Source organism: Sceloporus undulatus, unplaced genomic scaffold (assembly GCF_019175285.1).
Source record: "Sceloporus undulatus isolate JIND9_A2432 ecotype Alabama unplaced genomic scaffold, SceUnd_v1.1 scaffold_28, whole genome shotgun sequence".
NCBI lineage: Eukaryota > Metazoa > Chordata > Lepidosauria > Squamata > Phrynosomatidae > Sceloporus > Sceloporus undulatus.
The window spans coordinates 23,180-29,139 of NW_024802950.1; the positions used below are offsets into that span (position 1 = coordinate 23,180).

At 39.0% G+C, this 5,960-nt stretch overlaps 1 protein-coding gene across 1 annotated transcript in view; it reads right to left on the reverse strand.

Moving 5' to 3' along the window:
- The window catches only part of LOC121917631 (apoptosis-stimulating of p53 protein 2-like), a 28,144-nt gene extending 22,659 nt beyond the window's left edge, over positions 1–5,485 (reverse strand). Inside the window, exon 1 of the mRNA XM_042443736.1 lies at positions 5,444–5,485. The gene's annotated coding sequence lies outside the window, so the exon portion shown is untranslated. The remainder of the gene's footprint in view (positions 1–5,443) is intronic.
- Between the last annotated feature and the right edge of the window lie 475 nt (positions 5,486–5,960).

Sequence of the window (5,960 nt, forward strand, 5' to 3'; positions counted from 1 at the left end):
GGGGGTGCGGAAGCACCGCCCCTTCCTAACCCTAGTACGTATACAATACGTACAAGATGGCGCCGGCCCTTCTACATGGCCGGCGCCATCTTTACGTACTGGACGCATAGCGTCCAGACGTGTCGCGGCGCTAATGACGTAGCGAATGCGCCCTTGGCGCTTCGCTACGTCATCCGTGCGCCGCAGAAAGAAGCTCCGAAATGGAGCTTCTTTTTTGCTCCGCGCGGGAGCCGCCGGTTTGGATGCTGCGGCTCCCTCGCGGAGCAAATGGCGCCGGCGGGGGAACGCCGCAAAACGGCGGTTTGTATCCCGCCCAAGTTAATTTTTTAAAAAACTTGGAAACCTCCAAGAAAATAGGTCTCACACATTCTCTATATACTTTGTTCAAGTCCTAAAGTCTACAACCTTGAAGCTTAAAAAATGATGTCATAATCTTATTCAATTCGTCTGAAAGGAATTCGTTTCCTATGTCATTTTTCATATACTGCATTACAATACCAAAGCGGTTTCCACTGAAACCCCTTTTGAAATCTGTTTAAACTACAGTATCTCAATTTACATGTGGAGAACTAAGTTGTGATAGTCTTACTTAGCACTCTTTAAAAATTACAACTGATTCTTCAATTGCAGATCCACAGGCTGCATTACTAACAGCAATGGGGGGAAGGGATGGTAAAATATTCAATATTCAGAAGTGCCCATTTCAATAGTAACTGGTGTCTTCAGTGCTCTTAAAGGCTAGATAAATTGCATCCAACAACAATCTGACAACAACTAAATAACTGCCTGTTTTATTTGTTTCCTGGAGTTACCTTGAATTTTGATTCAATGTCATAGCAACCACAGTTGTGACTTCCGGTATTAAATTATTTTAACTGAAGTGGCATACTTTACTATACTAGTAGGAGCCCTGGTGGCGCAGTGGTTAAATGCCTGTACTGCAGCTACTCACTCACAAACCATAAAGTTGCAAGTTCAATACTAGCAAAAGGGCTCAAGCTTGACCCAGGCTTGAATCGTTCCGAGGTCGCTAAAATGAGTACCCAGATTTTGGGGGCAATTAGCTTACACTTTGTAAACTGCTGAGGGAGTGCTTAAGTGCACCGATAAGTGGTATAAAGATGTACTTGCTATTGCTACTATAGCATACATATCACTTGAAGATCTATGAATGAAATATGTTAAAGAGTTACATAAATCACAGTTGGATTTCTAAGACAGACAGTTTCCTTCATGCTCCCACAATTTCTTATAGAACAAATACTTGCTCTCTCTCTCTCTCTCTCTCTCTCTCTCTATTATATACACACATACTGTCCATATACTTGGCATTTTAAAATCAAATGTTTCAGTATGTAAAAATGTAATTCAGATCTCACATCAAACCATGGTTTGTAATCGACTAGAAAACTGGAAACCAAGCTTTAGAACAGTGGTCCTCAAACTGTTCTCTTTAAATAATATAATAATAAATAATAAAAATTTTATTTCTATACTGCCCTTCTATGCAATCAGGGCGGTGTACAACATCATAAAACATTATAAAACATTCATCAATATACATACATTAAGGTTAAAATGCAGCAACATCAAAAACAATCAAAACCAACTTGCCACTGTTGGCTTGGGGGGGGGGGGAGAGAGAGCTAATTGGGGCAAGTCTCAGGGAATGCAGACCTGAACAGGAAGGTTTTAAGCCCCTTTTTAAACTGGGCCAGGGAGGTGGCCGAGCGGAGCTCACTGGTCAGAGAATTCCAGAGGGTCGGGGCGGAGATGGTAAAGGCTCTCCTAGATGTGGAGACTAGCCTGGCCCCTGGGACCCTCAATAACTGCTTTAAGTGATTTTTATACTTCAGCTCCCAGAATCCCAGACTACTGGCTAACATGGCTGAGGCTTCTGGGAGCTGAAGTCCAAAATCTCTTAGATGGCACAGTTTGGGGACCACTCCCAGCTCCTTCATAGCGATTTTTAATTAAAAAAGGAGATAAGATGAAACCCTACAGCACCCACAGCTTAATGGAGATGGGGATGAACAGGAATTCCACAACACTATTTTCTCAAACTGGCCCCACTGGATAGATTAGAGAATAGAAGGTTAAGAGGTGATATGATAGCCCTGTTTAAATATTTGAACGGAGGTCATATTCAAGACAGAACAAGCTTGTTTTCTGCTGCTCCAGAGAATAGGACCCAGAACAATGGATGCAAGCTACAGGAAAAGAGATTCCACCTCAACATTTCAACAGTGGAACACACTCCTTTGGAGTCTGGTGGAGTCTCCCTCCTTGGAGGTCTTTAAACAGAGGCTGGATGGCTATCTGTCGGGGATGCTTTGATTGTGATTTCCTGCATGGCAGGGGTTGGACTGGATGGTCTTTGTGATCTCTTCCAACTCTATGATTCTATGATTCTATAACTGTTATACACTGCTTCTGATACTGCCTTTCAATATTATTTGAGGGGAAACTTGAGCAGAAATATGCTGTCCTGCTTGTGTGCTTCCCAGAGATAACTGGTTGACCACTACATAAAAAAGCAGTAGGCTATATAGTCTCACCTGACATGGCTGTTCTTATGCAAGTGCAACTTGATTGCCAAGCAGGGAGAAGGGAGTTCACAACAGCAGAACTGGATATTATTCCAGTATAATTTTATGGATGAAGTGTACTCCTTCTGTTCTCATCACTATTTGTTATTCGGTTTGATTCCATATCTTCTCTGATCTTTACATCCTTTCACCAAATGAATGTCCACATAGCTATTATATGTCTTACACATCTCTGCTGAATATAGCTCTCTAACACACCCTAGGGCTGCACAACAAGGCACAACAGGAAAAGCAGGTGAGCACAGCACGGTTAGGTGTACCTTATACATCCTATATTAAGCGTAATCGTCTTTGAACTACTCAGCCCAAGGATTATATACAAAGAATTCCATAAAAATTTCTATGCTTTCTAACAACATTGCCTGGTATCCTTCTGATATACATACTTGCTACCTTGGGTCCTGTGCTGGGAGAAAGGTGAGATATAAATTTTAAAAATAAAATGCTGCATAATTTTTTGCTATAGAAACTAATGCCCTCTCGCATGTTTTCACTTTTTTTAGAAGTGCCATGTTTTTTGCTCTGTGTCATACCTTTGCCACTTCAAAAACACAAGACCTAATCTCATTCCACTTTATGAAGTGCAAATTAATTTCAAAGTCGTTCAACAATTTACATGATGGTGACAATAAACTCACTAATGAGTAACTATGCTTTCCCACTTAAGGAATATAAATTTGTACTGATTAAAAGCTCTATAATAACATCCACTACAGTTTTAATATGCTCTTACTCCAAGGAGCTCATGGAGGCATACAGAGTTCTCTCTGTTCAGCATCTGATCTATACAATCCTGTGAGGTAAGTAGGGTTACAATGAGCTTCATGAATGAATGGGGATTTCAATTGGGGGTCCCCAAATGCTTATCCAACTCTCATTTTCATGAAGATATGTACAAACAGAGCAAACTTGTGATCCACTAGTTTATGCATTTATATTTTAATTAATGAGAATGTTAATTACATGTTCATCTAGAGCAATTTTCAAAGTCTTCCCTTTGAGTCATCTTGTTTGACCAGAATCATATCTCTGGATGAAAAACCAATTCAACAACTCCATTTATGCAATAAAAGATAAAAAGGCTTTCTTTACATCAGATTGTAATTCAAAGAAGATCTCTTCAGCATAACAAAAAAAAAAAAGAGCAAGGGAATGAACCTAATATTTCATGCTCGTGCAAAGAAGAGTTTAACAGATAATCAAAATACTGAAATACATAAAAATACTTCTTTTATCCTGCCTTCAGACAGCTCAGAAAATATTCTGAAAACTAGATGCTGCTTTCCATTCCACCTCATAGTTTAAGGTTGATGTTGTTTTTAAACAGGAGTATCAAAATGACGAGAAAGTAGTGCAGAGAAAGAATATTTAACTGACGTAGTACCATCCCTTCACAAATTAGAACCTCAAGTTCACATCACAAAAGGTGTAGCACATGTAAGGCAGCATAGACAGACATATTCATCAGACATTACACGAGATACACTTTTCCTTGGAAAAAATGACAATCCTAAAAAGAGAGCCTACATGGCATAGTGGTTTGTTGGTTTGAGTGTTGGCCTACGACACTGGCAATCCACACATTTCCATGCCAATTGGAGTGTTGGCCTACGACACAAGAGACCAAGATTCAATTCCATGCTTGACCATGAAACCCACTGGGTGACCTTGGCTAAGTCACACACTCTCAGCCTCTTGAGTGTGTGACTCTCATATTTGCAATGGCAAATCTTGCCAAGAAAATCCTGCAATAGGTTTGCACTAAGATGGATACCACTTGAAGGCACGCAACAGCAACAAAATAAGAAAAAGATTTCTGTGAAGCTGCCACAACCAAACTAGAATGACTTCATTCTTCCCACACAATTTATATCCTTCAGTAATCTGAGCTAGTGCTATATAAAATAAGGAAAATAGTTTCAGTGCTGTAAACCAAATACCGTATTCAGATTAACTCCCTCACTGAACATTTTAAATGCATTGTTTTGAAAGAGCCTCTGAAGATTATAGCACTGTCTAAAGAAAACCTCTCTCAAAGTAGCATGTATTAAATACTGACACAATAAACAGGCTTGGTGTCATGCAAAACCACTTCTTCTGCGCTATTAATACCAACCTTTACTTCAACACAGCTACTCTTCCTCACAGATAATGTTCTAGAAAGAACCACATGGCCAATTCTGAAAAGCCATGAAAGGCTTCATTCATTCATATTTTTCAGAAAAGAACAGTAGTTATTTTAAGCTGAGTGGGAGGAGGGGACAAGCAATAAAAGCCTAGCAATTACAGAAATTATGCAGCTATGTGAAACAGCCAAACAGTTTCAGCGTCTTTACCCAATAGGAAACTCATTTAAACAACTTTTTTGCAATCTGATTCATTTTAACCTATTCCCAGAAAACACAGATGTAAGTGTTCCACACACAGATTGCAAGGAAATCAACAACATAAATATTTATCATATTTGCTGACCTAATTTCAACTTTCTAAATGATAGAAAGCATTCTCTACAGTAGCAGGTTTTTAATCTTTTGATATACAGTATTCCCTTTGAGTGAACAGACACAGTTTCCAACTTTAACATGGCTAACAATAGTCCCTAACTCTCCAAAAGATCAAGCAAAATAGAATTCCCCACACATTTCAATGCCAATTTTTCAAGTATTCAACTATTCAATTTTTGCTTGCCTGAATATTCACTGTGCTTAAAGAACAAAGTATGTGACAATGAAATCAACCTACTAAAAATAAACACTAACATACTGTAACATTTCATAGCTAGTTGCTCAATGCACTATGGCAAATCTTAACACAAGGAGAAAAATAGTATTCACCTACATCTTTGGGTGACGGCCAGCCTACGTTTCTGCTTTTTCAGTTACTGCAGACAGTCCAGTTTGTGCTGCTCTGGCATTCAGCCACAACTGTGAGAAAGGAAGTTATGATGCAGAGTAGGTGGAGTACAGTAGGAAGTGCAGCATAATTGTTACAATTATTTAGGCCTGAATAAGATATGAGCCTTTTACTCTTCATTTGTCCCATGGAAGAACATAAAGCCCTTGGCTTTTGACTTACTCCCTCTCATCATATAGTAATCTTTACTGTCTAAATAATTTGTCATTGAAGTTATCTTTGACAGTAAGAAAGAGCATTTGACTTCTCAAAATCAACAGAACACATAACCTGAGGTTAAAAAGACCTCCTTAACACACAACTGGAGAAACTCTGCCTTTCAAAATGGGATGCAATATAGGATTAAAAAACTAAATGCCTTTATATTCCAAGCTAAGAGAAAAGCTTAAAGAGTATTATGGTTTTGCCATTTTAACACAATGAACTTCTGAATTCTCA